This window comes from Lagenorhynchus albirostris, chromosome 8 (assembly GCF_949774975.1).
Source record: "Lagenorhynchus albirostris chromosome 8, mLagAlb1.1, whole genome shotgun sequence".
NCBI lineage: Eukaryota > Metazoa > Chordata > Mammalia > Artiodactyla > Delphinidae > Lagenorhynchus > Lagenorhynchus albirostris.
In genome coordinates this window covers 28,934,596-28,950,926 of record NC_083102.1, presented here as the reverse complement: position 1 = coordinate 28,950,926, position 16,331 = coordinate 28,934,596, and the positions used below count along the sequence as shown (strand labels likewise).

Here is a 16,331-nt window from a genome sequence, read left to right as displayed (position 1 = left end):
ACCTTCTTTAGTGTGTGACTCTGTTTTTCCATTTTTCTCTTTCTGACTCTAATATTTTATATAGAAACTAGCTCTTAAAATAAATCATCTTTGAGGGAAAGCTAAGAGTATGAATGATTTTTTCCAGAATATTTATGGTTACCAACGACAATTATTTTTACTTCAAAGAGCACCATAGATTTAATTTTAATGTAGATTTTAATTTTTAAAAGTCTCTATAGGTAACTACATTTTTACTGGTCAGTAAACTTGACTTTTATATGGAGTAAATATATAATAAAAGTTACAAAGTAAAATAAAATTTCTACATTAGGACATGAAAGAATGTATTTTTACTTTTCACTTTTCACGTTAGGTTTGTGCTATTGAATTTTTGCTGTATCTTTTGAAATGTAATTGTGTTACAATTATTGGCATAGCTGTATATTTTGGTTCCACTCTAAACTTAAACATGGTAAATGACTCATTCATTATTCTGCTATATGCAAAACGCATTTAAAATTTTTTAAACTTCTACGTGTTCATAAAAGTGTAAAATCCTTATGCTGGATCTTTTAACACTGACATTCATTTCAGGAATATATATTCCTACCTGGCTGTCATTTGAAGAGACCTTTGTACATTTAATTGTAATTATATACATGATAAATATCTAGAGAGGTGTCAGTAGGAATGGAGATGATACCATGAGAAGAAAGGGATGTTGCAGAGGTGGAATCTGCAGGATTTGCGCACTTGTCTCTGATTTATCCTTTCTTTGTCCTTCTTATGACACTATTCTGGTTCAGTTCTTGTTACTTGTTGACTCAAATACTAAAATAGTCCCCAGCTTTGTTTCCCTGTATCTGTCTGACTCTTTTCCAGTTCAGTTTTGCAAGCTTGATCTTGATCAACTTAAAGCGCACTCTGTCATACATAGGCTTTGCCAAAAATGCTCCAGGCTGTCCCTCTGATGGTCATTCACTTCTCTCATGTTGGTCCATATGTTTTTTCAGCCTCATGTCTCATTGTTTGTCAGTGTATTTTATGCTTCTGCTAACCTGGCCTATTTACCCTTCCCCAGACATGCTTCCCAATCCTGTGACACTGTCTGGGGCTGTCCCTTCCACTGGAAACTAAAATGAGTTTATTTGATGTCACGCTAGAAGCTGTAACTTGGATTTAGGTGTAGGAGTTTTGATCCAAGTTGTATAAAAAAGAGTTCTTTAAAGGTCAAAACTGCTCCCAAATAGGTATTATTGACTATCATTTACTATGTGCCAGGCTCTGTTGTAAATGCTTTCGATTTAGTTATAGTCTCTTTAATCCTTACAGCATCCTTATAGATTGAATTCTGCTCTTAGCCCTCGGTTTCAGAAGAGAAACCCCAAAGATCAGAGGGGTTAAAGAAATTGCCCAAGGTCACATAGTGAGTGGCAAGGCTTGGATTCAGATCCAGTTGTGCCTAGTTCCAAAGTCCATGTTGTATTACGTTGCCTCCTGGCTCCCTCACGGGTGGAGACTTTTCTGTCCCAGGAAGTATTCAGGCATCAACTGGAAATCCATCTCTCAAGGAACAGATGAGGAATTGGATTAGATGATTTTTGAGTTTCCTTGATGTTAATAAAATGAGAAGTCTCGTTGACCGTTGGTCTATTGCGAAGTCCTGTGATTAAAGTACACTGCTGCTGAGGTCGCCTTGTGCCAGGGTGGGCTGCTTGGTGGGGTTGGGGTGTGGGACCCACAGAAGGAGGAGTGGCCCCAGTCCTTGCCCGTGCCTGTCTGCTCGGCTCTGGGCTCTGCAACTGCAGGCCGCCACGTCTTCCACTGAGGAGCGGACCTGCCCCTGTGGACTCCAGTGAGGATTCAGACCCCTGGAGCTTGCCGTCCCCGATTGCCTGATTCCAGTTGTCTAGTCAAGTACGCTTTAGGCTCCACTAACATTGGCGGGAAGCTTCCTCCTGAGCCCAAAGAGAAAGAATAAACTAGCGAAGCAGGTGCTACTGTCCCCCAGAAAGTGGTATTGGCCTCGTCTGCTGGCAGGAAGAACCGCCCTTTGGAGGATGATGGGGAGAAGCCCCCTTCACACAAACCAGGGATCCTTAGGTGGGATGAGTGAGGGCAAAAGCCTGGAAGCTGGACTGCTGGGTGACCCTTTGGTCTGTTGGTGCCATCTGATTTATTTTTAGAGTTTGCAACTCCCCGTGAGCTAGGGAAAAAAAGGTCAAGAAAAGTTGCCAGAAAATTATGAGGCTGAGATGGAAAGGCACTTACTTTACAAGAAGAAGATAACCCAATGGCCAAGAAGCATATGAAAAGATGCTCAATTCCATCAGTCATCAGGGAAATGCAAGTTAAAATGACAATGAGATACCACTACCAACCCACCACAGTGAAAAACACTAAAAGGACTAACAATACAAAGTGTTGGAGAGGACATAGAGCAAGCTTTCGTTCATACGCTGCTGGGGGGAGTGTCAAATGTTTGCCCGTTTTGGAAAAAGTTGCCAGTATTAGTATAACTAACATATAGCTAACATCCTATGACACAGCAATCCTGCTAACTGCATACCCAAGGTAAATGAAGTCATAGTTCCATCAAAGATATATCCAAGAAATCTTTTTTTTTTAACTTTTAAAGCATTTTATTTTTTAGAGCAGTTTCAAGTTTACAATAAATGAGAAGAAGGTACAGAGATTGCCCACATACACCCAGCCCCACATATACATAGCCTCTCGTTATCAACATCACTCATCAGAATGGTACATTTTTTACCAGGGATGAACCTGCATTGACACATCATAATCACCCAAAGTCCATAGTTTACCTTAGGGTTTACTCCTTGTGTTATACATTCTATGGGTTGGGACAAATGTATAATGGATCCAACATTGTAAAATCATACAAAGTATTTTCACTGCCCTGAAAATCTTCTGTGCTCCACCTATTAATCTCTCCCACTGCCGACCAACCCCTGGCAGCTACTGATTGTTTTTCATTGTCTCCATAGCTTTAGCTGTTTTAGAATGTCATACAGTTGGGATCATACAGTATGTAACTTCTCAGGTTGGCTTCTTTCACTTAGTGATGCATTTAAGTTTCCTCCACATCTTTTCATGGCTTGATAGCTCTTTTCATTTAAGCACAAGAAATCTTCATATCAGTTTTATAAAATCTAAAAGCTAGAAAAAGTTCAATAAGAAAAGAGATAAACAAATTCAATGTAATGCTTTTGAGACATTTAAAAATAAATTAACTATTGATACACACAAACATGGGTAAACCTCCAACACATTATGTCGAGAAAAAGAAGCCAGACATAAAAAGACATACTATAATTCATTTATATGAAGTTTAAGAACAGTCAAAACTAATCCGTGGTGATAGAAATCAAAATAGTTGTTACCTAGAAAGTGTGGGAGCTTCTAAGCATGAGGAAACTTTTTGGGCAAATGTCCTATATCTTTTTTTTTTTTTTTGCGGTACGTGGGCCTCTCACCGCTGTGGCCTCTCGCGTTGCAGAGCAGAGGCCCCGGACGCGCAGGCTCAGCGGCCATGGCTCACGGGCCCAGCCGCTCCACGGCACGTGGGATCCTCCCGGACCGGGGCATGAACCCGCATCCCCTGAATCGGCAGGCAGACTCTCAACCACTGCGCCACCAGGGAAGCCCATGTCCTATATCTTAATCTGGGTGGTGGTTACATATATAACCAGGTGGTGTATAGATATATAAAAATTTAATTGTGCACTTCAGATTTGTGCAATTAACTGTGTATAATACTTATAAGTATGTTTGGCTATATATAAATTATGTATACTAAATATAAATTATACCTCAATAATATAAGAAAAATACATTTGTGGGGAAGTATGTAATATATTCCAAGACATGCCTCCCTTCTCAAATATACTGATCAGAAAGAAGTTAATTAGCATCCAATTAACTTGGGCAATAGGTTATATTAGGAATGTGTTACTATAATATCAAGAAAAATATTAGAAAATTCTTGTGGGATATATCCTACAGATGATTGCAGAAAAGTATTTCAGTCACTTATAAGAGTCCTTTCCAGAAGGTCTTAAAGTTTAATGGGTGGTCCATCCGCAGTACTCTAGTATATAAAATGGAAAAGTGTCTAATAAGTACCACTATTTTTTTAGCCTTCCTTTTAGAAACCATAAAATGAATGAAAAGATAATGAATGAATAATGTGGATTATTTTAGACACTTAACTAGGCATGAGAGGCCTCGGGAGCTGGTAGGATTCAATAGCAGAGGTAGGATTTTCTCACATGGGCTCCAGTTAAAATTCTAATCAGAGACCTTTCCCTTATTTATCTTTTATGCTTAATCTCATTAGAGTCTTTAGGTTTCATGGCAAACTGATGCTATGATGAAGTGTAGAATACAAAAAGTGAGGGATAACATTTCTAATCTTCTATCAAATTTTTGGCCTTCCAAATTGTTCTTTTTCTTTTTTTTTCCAACAACTGTAGTGCCTTCGTTTATTTTTAAGTTTGAAATCCAGAGTTGAACTGCTGCACATTAAATGATAGACTGTTATACATGTATTTGATCCCTCAAAGCCTATACATGGCAAGCTAAAAGGAAATGGATTAAACCTTAATTATATTTTATTTGTTGGTTAAGAGGAAAAATTATAATTCCTCCTTACATTTCAAATTAAATTTTGGCCTAATGGACTCCATTATTAAATGTTAAATAAACATAAAAAGCAGTCCACCTTCACGTAACCAAAAGAGGAGAATCCAATTTGCAGTTAATCAGGTTTCCTAATTTCTCCTTCCCCCATTCTCTCACCTTCTGGACATCAACTATTCATCTTCTTATTTAACCAAAAGACTAACAGTGAAGAGGAAAGCAAATATAAGGCATACCCGTCAATTAAAAAATCAGTTACTATGACAATTTGATGAATAATAAGATAATTAATTTGTTAATACACATTCCATTATTTACATAATCAAACATTTTAAGTACCTACTTAGCCATAATTAACTATTTGAGTTTAGTGTCTATTTCTAATTATATCGCCAGTTGGAATTTGCATATGGTAGCTGTAGAGGCAACTCTTAGTTTAGTTATTATCAGTGAAGGAGAAAGGGCTAATTTGCATGACTGATATAAAGCAACCAGATTTGGACCAAGGCTTCTCCACCTCAGCATTACTGATATTGTGGCTGGATAATCTTCATTCTGGCGAGCTGTTTTGTGCACTGTAGGATGTTGAGCGGCATCCCTGGCCTCCATCCACTAGCTTTCCAGTAGTACGCCCCTCCCCAGGCAAAATCAGCCCCTCAGAGGACATCTTTGAGAATCAGTGAGAACCACTGATGACGTCAATAAGACGTCCTGCTTTTCTACTTTCTACTAGTAAAGCTAGTAAATCTGTAGTGGATTTACTAGAGGTATGAATAGTTTAAAGGTAATCCCTCAAAGTTGAATGTTGAAGAATTATTCTTATCTGCCTTCATCCTTGTATTTTTAATCATTTCTGTAGTCAGTGATAGGACTCTGAGAGCTCTTTATTCTACTCATTAATTTGCCATCTTTTCTGTCTAATGTAATTATAATCAGAAGTATGCATTCAATTATAGAAAACATGATTCTTAATGAAACATAAAAAGTCAAATAACTTACCTAGACTATTTCATGTTGATTTATCCATAAATAGCATAATGTTTTGCTGTTAGGGAGAAAGATTTAGATAGTAATAAGCTGTTATTATTGCTGGAATATGTCATGCATAGGAATTAAGAAGATATATTTATGTTCTAAGGAAATTAAAATACATATGGGGAAATATTTCTTTTAATATCTCCTTCCAAATCAAAAAGTTTTGACATGGATAACAATAGAGCATCCACAGACATTGATTTGCACAGATGATCTGTGGTCTCATATACATCTTGCCTCCAAAGTGTTGTGCCAGATAGAGTCATAAATAAAATCTGCAGAAAGGTCATAGGGCAAAACTGTAGGAGACTATATTTCATGGATCCGTTTGCTAGAAGCAGCTTTCATTTTAAAATACATTTCAATTAATAAAGAAAGGGAAAATACCAAGGAAAGAAAAAATACCATTTAAAAGAATGATGCGTCCAGCATTTAGCTACACATTTAAAACTGGTATTTGCTGCTTTATTTTACAAAAACACTAATTAGCAATCTAGATGCTGAGTTATTAAATGATGTGTGAATGACTCCAGTTATAGCATTTGGAAATGCTTTATAAAATGTTCCCATTTATTTTTTTGTACATTTCCAACAACACATAAGGACAATTATAAAACAACTCATATGATAGTTGTCTAATGTGTTAGCAAATGTCCATAATAAAAGAAGAGAATAGCATTTAGCAATGACTGCTTAATAAAAATTTGTGCGATTCCAAAGTTGTAGTATCGTTGAAATACTCATTTTAGTGGTTTTTAGTTACCTTGTTTACGTCAGTATACCAGAGGAATGCGACTTACTTTTTCAACAGTAGAGTCTGTGTTGTAGTGAAATGCTCCCAACCAGCAACTGTTTAAGTAGCTGCTCTGCACTCTGCTCTTAGAAATTTGCCATGTGCTATAGGGGGAGACACGGACAGCAGCAGCCGCAGAAGGAGGAGGAGTAGTTGTGCAACATTTACAGAACTTTTATTATGTGCCAGGCATCATGTTAAGCACTTTTCCTTCCTACCTTACTTAGTGTTCTCCACAACCCTAAACAGATGATTTTTTTATCCCCTCCCTTTTTTTAACATACGAAGAAACTAAGACTTTAGAATTGTTAGAACAGTTAGAAAGCTTGTTCAGGCTTTCTACATAACATATGTAATTAGTGGCAAAGGTGGGATTTGAATACGGGTCTGATGCAATTCTATCCCCTTAATCATTACTCTGGACCATAGAATCTAAAGCCGTCCTCACACTTACAATCTAGTTGACCTTTTGGGGAAGCTCTCATTCAGCGAGAATTCAACTTGTTAAAATTTAGTTAACTAAATTTGTTTCTGTGGTCACGTACAGTGATAATTTTTATAATGTCTGGAGTCACTGCAAAATTCTGAGGTCTTCATAATCTTTATTTGGTGAGTAATATCAGATAGCAGAGTCTTCGCATTGAGAGTCTACCTATGGGGAAAGTTTTAGAGCTAATATCTAATATTTTACTAGACACCTTATATATCCTAATATCTGACTATGTTGGTATCCAATATTTAAATCAGGTTAGAATAATTTACATATTAGAATTCTACTTAGCCAGAATACTATTATTGCTACTCATTGTTAAAATGATTTCTAGTGCACAGGCTTTTTTTTTAATGTTATGCTTGATTACAGAATTAGAACAATTTCCGATTAATCGCTTTCACTGTTTAACACACCTTACTACCTTATTGTTTCTATTAAAATATCCACAGTACATTTTTTCAAAACTTAAAGAAAAACTTTGTTCACGCATACTTTATAACAGTGAGAAGGCTGTGCTGTGGAGCTGACAATTTGACAATGCTTCAGTGACACAGTCATCAAGGGGAAAAAAATCCCTTTCAGACGCTTATTTAATCTTCACAAGCAGATTAGATAATGTAGCTAATTTTTATTATCTACTCCACCCTACCCCCTTCTCCGAGGAAACTAAGTCTTAGGCTAAGTATTTTATATTTTAATATTTATTTATACATTAATTAATTTATTTCTATCTTTTTAAATTTATTCATATTTTATATTTATTATAGTTATTTAGATTTTATATTAAATGCTGTATATTTGGGTGATATTTCTCAAGGGCATCATGAACAGTTTCTTCAAGGGCAAATTTCCACCTCTGATGACTTCCCATGATATCTCTCTGCCTTTAATGAGTGAAAATTAAGTAGGCTCCTGAATGCTTTGATCGAATACTGCACTTAGTTTTTAAACATGTAGAAAAGAATGTCTCCTTTGTAAAAGTCAGAGTATTCTCTTGCTCTATAAATAGGATGAGAGTCACTTTTCTCTGTGGAAATTATTTTATCAGGGCAAACTGCATCTTAACAAAGCATCTCAGGCCATTTTCCTAACCTAGTGGTTAAAAGCCGTGGACTCCAAGGCTTATGCTTATAATCACTGTCAGAGAAGCCTGACTGTGGTCCCGGCTCTGCTTCTAACGGCCCTCATTGGCTGTGTCTCCTAGTGCAAGGCTTATAAGCTCCCCTAAGCTTCAGTTTTCTTATCTTTAAGAATAGAACTAGTAATAGAACCTATCTTATAGCACCAGTCTGAGGATTCAACTAGATAATTAATGCAGAGTTCTGCCACAAGTCTAGTACATGATCAAGTGCTCGGTCAAGGTTGAATAAGCATCATCGTCGTCATCACCATCATGAAAACTCCTGGTCCCGATGCCCCTTAGGGCTTACCTGCAAGTGTATAGAGAAGGAGATGAGGGAAGAAAGAGGACAGCAAAAGAAGTAGGAGCCTGTGGTACCGAGAAACTCTGGAATTGTAAAGGAATCAGGACAGGAATGATGAGTTGGGAGTTCGAAAGGACAGTGAGTGACCTGGGCTGTTCCACACGGTTGCATTCCTGAGGTTCATGGGTCCTGGCACTTTTGCCTTTGTGGACCCCTTCTTTCAGGAAAAAAAATACTTAAAATTGTATTTTACCACTGTGTTGATGTAACGATGAATATATTAATATTCATCTCTATGAAGACTCATCTCTATAGAGAATAGAGACTTTTCTTGGACCTAAAATTTCATTTTTTTTCTTCTAAATTTAAAGAAGATTCAGATGTTTTCCTGGACTGCTAAAAGTAGTTTGTGCTGTAGGCATGGTTGCCACTGCGCCTGGTAGAGAACTGGCTCTTGTCTTCTACTTCCCTCTGCAGGATCTGCAGCAGAGGCATCCATTTCCTTAGCAATGACCTCAATTGTAGGCACTCTTTCAAGTCTTCTTAAGTGCCCTTGACTTCAGCACTTAGCCTTCTGCAGTTGTTTCATGTTCTGTGTGCTAAGCCTGCGCAACCCTTTACTGGCGTTCTTCATGAGCCCATGTAGCACCCAGGGGAATGATCTGCTATTTTCACGAGCAGTTTGCACACCCAGACGTTCTGAACGCAGAGGCTACCTCAGTGCCCAGTAAGCCTTCACAAACACCAAAGGCTTGGGAATTTTGTGTAACATTGCTTTCTTAAAAAGCAGGCAAAGCCGAGAGGGTTGTGTTCTTTAATTCACGATCTCTTTTAGTGCTTCTATAAATTATCTTTCTGAGTTGGTGAAAACGAGTTATGTTAAACACTCACCTCTGAATTAATGTAACTTATGGTCAGACAAATTACCGCTTAAATAAAAACGTTTGCTCAGCACATCTGTTTCTCCATGTTTCTCCAAGTCACATCTGCTTCTTTTACAAGAAGAAACAAACTTTTACTACCGTTAGCGCAGCAGCGCCAAGACCCTGTGGAAGAGAATCGGGTCTTCCTGGCTTCCAACAGCATCCAGAGGTTTCCCTGAGTGCAACCTTCTGCTGTATACAGTCATGTTCGTTTGAAGTTTATGTTTTGACATTCTAAGAATTAGTCTTCTAATTTCAGAATTATTGGACAGGGAAATAGAAAAAGAAAAAACCTGGGAGGTTTTTAAATAAAATATTCTGTTAGACTTACCGCATTTCAAATGTGACATTTGAAACTTTGAAGGAGGTTTAGTTAAAAGAGAAGCAGATAAACAGAGTCCCTTTTTGATAACTCCAATTCCTAAATACCCACTTTGGGGGCTTTAATGGCTCCAGAGGATCCCTAGATCTTTAATTTCTCCTTCTCCATTTCCTTACCCATTTCTCAAGTCCAGATTAACTCTAGCAAAGTTACACACCAGAATAGCGAGGGTGGTAGTGAGAGAGAGGAGAGACCTTGGGTATTAGGGTGAGCAGTTTTATAAGTCCTCCTCCCACTCCAAAGCAAGTCTAGAACATGACTTATTTTTAAAAAGACATCCTTGGCTTCATCAAACAACAGAGCTTGGCTCTGTATAAGACAAGGAAAGGCAAATGATGTCTCTGAGCCAGTGATTCTTCATCTTTTGGAGGAAGCAGGTACCCTTTTGAATATCTCATGAAAGTTTTGACCCTTTGTCTCAAGGAATAATGTACAATCACAGCCAATGCTGTGTACAATTTCAGAGATATGAAAAAGCCCAGGTTAAAAAAAATTCTTATTCTAGTAACTCATAATCTGAAGCAGAAGATCCCTAGCAGCAACAAGCATAATAAGGACAGTTTCATTTCTGGCATAAATGTACATGATTGTAATTCAGTTTATTGAGCACCTACTTTGTCCCAGCAACTGTGCTATTGCCATATATTATTTGATTTATAGTCCTAATGATAAAGAAATTAGTATCTATATAACAATAGTACATTTTGGAATTATGTGTAGTCTTTCAATGATCTCTGCGAGCACAGAGAATCAGCAATTATTATAGTTTTCAGAGTGCCACCAAATCTAATATTGCCTTAGAAATAAACATCTGTGCAGCGCTTCCTCACCGTTGCTTTCTGCTCCCGGGCTCAGAAAGTGGTTGTGAGTTGTAGGTCGTGGTGGTCCAGGGGACGAAATTTAATAATACGTCATTTGGGCAGTTACAGTTGTCCTCATTAGTCAAAGCCATTGCTGTGCTTTCTTTCAGCAGGCTATACCAGATTGGTTTTTTGTTCAAAGAAAGGCTGGCCCCATGTCTCAATTAGGTGATGTGGAGAAAATTTCCACATGCAATTGACTAACTCTAACCTTTCCTTCCATAGGCGTGTGTTGTAGGAACAAGAATGAGGGATGGGGTATTTCTTGCAGGCAGTTTCACCGATTGCAGAACTACAAGCTGGTTTGACACATGTTCCCTCGAGGCAGAGTTAGGACCCCTGGCTGCCTGACATATTTAATTTCTTTTGAAAATCCTGCTAATTTGTCTTTCTTTTTTCTTTCTTACCCACATCCTTTTTTTTTAGGCAGGACTAATGAGTTTAAAACACTGAGCATGACCTCACTCTTCAAAGCCCATCAGACCTCTCCACCCCACTGGCCCCCCGACTCTTCAGAACCTCATTCTTCAGCAATGTGGTGCAGACTTTCACTGACTTTGGGGGGTTTTTCACCTCCTCTGCCTCCCCTCCCTCTCACCTCCCAAATGCTTCGGGATGATCTTTCCAGACCTAATGATTTGGAAAATAAATTTTGCATGTGGAATTCTTGACCTGATAGGTTATTTTAAAATTAAATTCCTGATAAAGTTAAGAGACCCAGATTTCAAAGGTTTTAGAAATAACAGGGAGGGAAACATTTTCTTTAAGTGAAATAACCTCTCTTAAATACTTTCATCAAAACATTATTTATGCTGTCTGGATTTGAGTTGCAGTTCGTCACGTGCATGTTTGGAGACCTTATGAAAGTTTCTCATCTGTCATGGATATGACAGTATTGACCCCATAAGGTGGTTTTAAGGAAAACCTGAGTTAATATCGTGAAGAGCTTCAAATAGTGCTTGGGCATAGGAGGAGCTCAGTATACGGGTTTGCAAAAGAGAGATAGGCAGATAAATATGTCTTCAGGTTGGTAAAGGAGGAACGTTTAAAACAGGCTTTATGTTTTTCTATTGAGGTCTAGCAAAATGATTTGGAGATTTTTAAATTGCTTATATTTAAATTTTGATTTAACAAGATGTAAACACGTGAAGGGCTTTGCAGAACAACCCGCCTGTGCTAAATTATACTATAAATTTTGTAGTGAAGGTGCTAAACCAAAATTCCAGAATTGAGTGTAAAATTTGCCCTGAACATGTGTTTTAATTTTGATAGTTGCATGATTAATTTTGTATGTCATCTTGTTAGCAATCTCAGCTGAGAAACTGAGAATTCAAGAGTTTTCAACAAAAAAGAGGGGAAGTATTTCTTTGCCAAACATGGCAATATCTTTCTGGTGGATTCCATTAACGATAACGAACTCAATGTTCCCTGTGCCATTTTTACAAATGAACAGCAAAGGACAAAGATTATACCTTTGTGTCATCAGGCACAAGGTATAACCATCATTTAGTATTTTAGTATGTATAATCTCTTTTTAAAAGAAGGACTGTCATTTTGAAAGCCATCATTTCAAAAGACGATAAACTTATTTATACCTGATAATAATCTAAATGAGAAAGCAAGTCTCATTCTATATACACATCATAATTTCAACCCAAACTGCTAAACTTTCCCCCACTTTTTAAAAATCAGAATTTGTTCCAAATGACTTTTGGATATTTCCCAAATGTTAATACATCTTTACAGTTTAGAAATTTGTCTCTTTTGAGAATACTTAAGATGCATAGTATCTAACATTTTTTCCACCACTTATTGTGTGCCCGGGCGTATTCTAATTGCTTTACATTTATTAACTGAATTCTCAAAGCAAAACCCTTAGAAGGTAGACACTTTGATAATTCCTGTTCCATAGATGGAGAAATGGAGGCCCAGAGGACTTGCCCAAGGTCACATAGCTTAGAGTAGCAGAGTCTGTTTTTGAACCCAGGCAGCCTGGTTCCAGAGCTCTGCTACTTTACCAGCTATGCTCTTAGGCACTCTGCTCCACTCCAAAAGCAGATTGCTAAAATAAGTATATGTTTTCCAAAATGCTTTGGCCCCAAATGTTAATTTGTAGGTTATTGTTTGGATCATGTAGTCATTTTTTTTTTTTCTATAAAAGAAAGTTTACAAGTGAGATTAGGTTACAGGGAACCTTCAGAAATCCTCTTTGTCAGTTATATCTCAGTAAAACTTGGGAAAAAGTCTTCTTAACTGAGGGCTTCAGGGGCCAAAGCTGTAAATGAGGCAGATGTCAGTGGAGGGGAGTATGAGTAGCTGAGTACGTCTCTAGCTGTCACAGTAGACACAGTAGCTCTGTGGGCAGGAGTTATATTCATTTTTATGACATTTGTGAATCTTGTGTTCCAACATCACATTAAACTTTATTTTTTTAATTTATTTTTAATGGTGTGTTAGTTTCTGCTGTATAACAACGTGAATCAGCTATACATATACATATATCCCCATATCCCCTCCCTCTTGCGTCTCCCTCCCACCCTCCCTATCCCGCCCCTCTAGGTGGTCACAAAGCACCGAGCTGATCTCCCTGTGCTATGTGGCTGCTTCCCACTAGCTATCTATTTTACATTTGGTAGTGTACATATGTCCATGCCACTCTCTCACTTCGTCCCAGCTTACCCTTCCCCCTCCCCGTGTCCTGAAGTCCATTCTCTACCTCTGTGTCTTTATTCCTGTCCTGACCCTAGGTTCTTCAGAACCATTTTTTTTTTTTTTTTTTTTTAGATTCCCTATATATGTGTTAGCATACGGTATTTGTTTTTCTCTTTCTGACTTACTTCACTCTGTATGACAGACTCTAGGTCCATCCACCTCCCTACAAATAACTCAATTTCATTTCTTTTTATGGCTGAGTAATATTCCATTGTATATATGTGCCACATTAAACTTTAGAGTTGGGGGGGTCTTGGATGTCTAACTCCTCACCCTGGATACAGATAAAACTCAATAACTTGCCAAGGCTTATAGTCAATAAATTACCAAGGTTCATTGCCAGTCAGTGCAGAGTGAGGATGAGAACCCGTGGGCTGGTTATCAAACCTCCTGGCAGTGAGCAGTTGTACCCTCTGTAGAAGAGCTGTTGGAATCCAGACCTAGACACGGTTCCTGAGTTCCTTGAGCCAGTTCTCCATCCTTAAGAAAGTCTTTAATGCAAAATTGCTCTCTCTAAATTTATCAAATGAATGATCGATTGCAAATTTACCGACCATTCTCCTTGAATAAAAAGAGGTCTCTATTTCTTCTTTAGAATATGTACCCTACTATTCCACACCCTTATTTGTTAAGTCTTTTGGCATCCTCTTGATATTAAAAAATATATCCTCTTGATGAAAGGAAGGCATTATATTTAGAAGTAATATAAAGCATTATTTTAAAAAATCCTCTCTCAGTGATGTCTCCAAGGATGAGACTTACTTTGGTAATCTGCAAAGCTTCAGTAGCCAGTGAACAAATACATTTGTCTGTGTCAATACTGGCACAGAATGAAAAAATAACGATTCGTATAAAGCCCCCAAAATAGCACGCACTGCCTGGGACTCTCTGGCATCCTCTTCCCCATGCTAAGTCCATCTGTGATCACACTAACCCCTCAGTCTGGCCCGCAGCCTTCCTGCCAACTGGCCACATGCCGCTAACGATCAGCCTCTCACCCCCTTTCATAACCAGAGCACAAACATTAGATGAATTTCCTTTGAACCTAGCTTCCCTTTGGCTCTTAACATAGTCTAGCTCCTTAGAAGAAACACTTCAGGTTCTGGGAGGCACAGAATCCCTTATTAATCATCGTTTCTTTTCCCCTGGATAAGCGAATATGAAAAGAATTTTTATACATCTCCAAGGTATTTGATACCTTGCATCATGATTGGAAACAATGTCCTATTTCTTAAATATTTAATTAGAATTTGTCTCTGCAATATGTGGAATATTAACTGTCAAGCCCTTAAAATGATTACTAAGGTTTCTCTGTGTAACAATAATAATATTAATAATAGGAAACCACAGTCATTTTCTATTTGATACTAATTCTGAGATATCTGTTTACTTAGATATCTTAGCGTGTAACTGACCAGACAACAGCCAATCCATATTTAAATAACTTAAGAAAATAATAGGTGCTGTATATTAGAAGTAATATTCCAGGAATATTATATTCTTTTTAACACCATTATCTAGTTAGAACACTTTTGCCCATAATGATAATAATTTCCAGCTGCCTCAAATCCTAAAAGTAAAGTGCCAACCCCCCCAAATATATTTTGTTACTGAAACATGTGTAAACAATTATGAATATCTAAGCCATACTGACATTGGTTTTCAGACTCTCTCCAAAACTGTAGGGAAAAAAATGCTTTTTAATAAGTATGTTGATAGATACATCCAACTTCAAAAGTTGCTTTTGCAGACCCACAGAATAAAGGTTTCACTTTTTATTAGGTATAATAAAAATGGTATAAAGTTTAAATTTTACATCCAAGAAAGAGTAAACACATCTATGAAACTTGGAGTTTTCAAAACTGCCCTGAGGATCCATGGGTGGAGAAGGATGCTCGCTTTTCAGTAAGATCCTGCTCTGGGGGAGGTCAAAGTGGGCCTCTGACTTGATCAGAAGTTTGTATTTGTTTGTTTGTTCATGTTTTGTTTTGTTTTGCTTTTTCAAAAAATCCAAACAGAAGTACATGGATCCATTAGGCCAAGTACATGGATTCATTACACCAGGAAAGAATTTGAGGGAATACACATGTTTAAGTCTTGAAATGTTTGGTTTACATGTATTTTTTAAATGAATCTCTTATTTTTTTTTAACCAGAGGGAGCACTCAGAACCTCATTCAAATCCTATTTTAAACAGAGCAAATTCCCCTACCCATTAGCACAATATTCTTCAAGGTGGTGAAACCTTTGTGGGTAAATCTTTATTATAACACTATACTTAAGTAACAGTCTGTTCCTGGAACTTATGCTCTGTGTCTCTACTATCTCTCTGCCTCTCTCTCTCTTTCTCATTCTCTCTCTTTGTCTCTCTCTGTTTCACATGCACATACGTGCATGGGTGTTTGCATGCATACACACATGCAGAGTACATTTCTTCAGGCCAAATTCTAGGTCTTTAATCACCCCACTTAGTACAATGCCTAGAAAGATTCTTAATTAGTATTTGTAAAATTAAATGATACTTCCAAGCTAAATACAAAATATATGTTCTGTTTTTTTAAGTTATGCTCTAGGTCATATGGATACAACCTTTCAAAAATGTTAAGATGCATCATTACATTCGTAGGACAATAGTGTTGGCATCATTCTTGCCCCTGAAGGTAACCAAATAATGCAAAGTTTCTAAACACTTCTTGCCTCAGTAAAAAGAAAGCCTCCTTCTTAGCCTTTGACTTTCCCATACTTAACATCAAGAGAGGTATGAAGGGACTGAGAAAGAGAAGAGTTGACCTTTGGGGAATGCATCGCTCTAGAAGTAAGGCTACCTACTTCCTACCACTTCTAGTGGAGAAAGGTGTCCATGATTTCGTCTCTCTGAAGGAATCGCCTTCAAAGTTTGGAGATGATTTCATGGAGAGAAAGGTGTTTATTTACCCAGTTGGATGTCTGTTTAGTTACACGGCTTGCAGAATGGCCTTGTACTACTAGAAGGAGAAAGAGCTTTCTGAGATATTGCAGTTGGTGAGGTTCAGAGGCTAAGAAAGGACGAGGACCTAGAACTATATC

The 16,331-nt window shown here is 37.6% G+C and overlaps 1 protein-coding gene across 3 annotated transcripts in view; it reads left to right on the top strand.

The window, feature by feature from the left end:
- Nucleotides 1-16,331, top strand: part of CPED1 (cadherin like and PC-esterase domain containing 1) — a 301,570-nt gene that overhangs the window by 151,126 nt on the left and 134,113 nt on the right. The window lies entirely within an intron of this gene.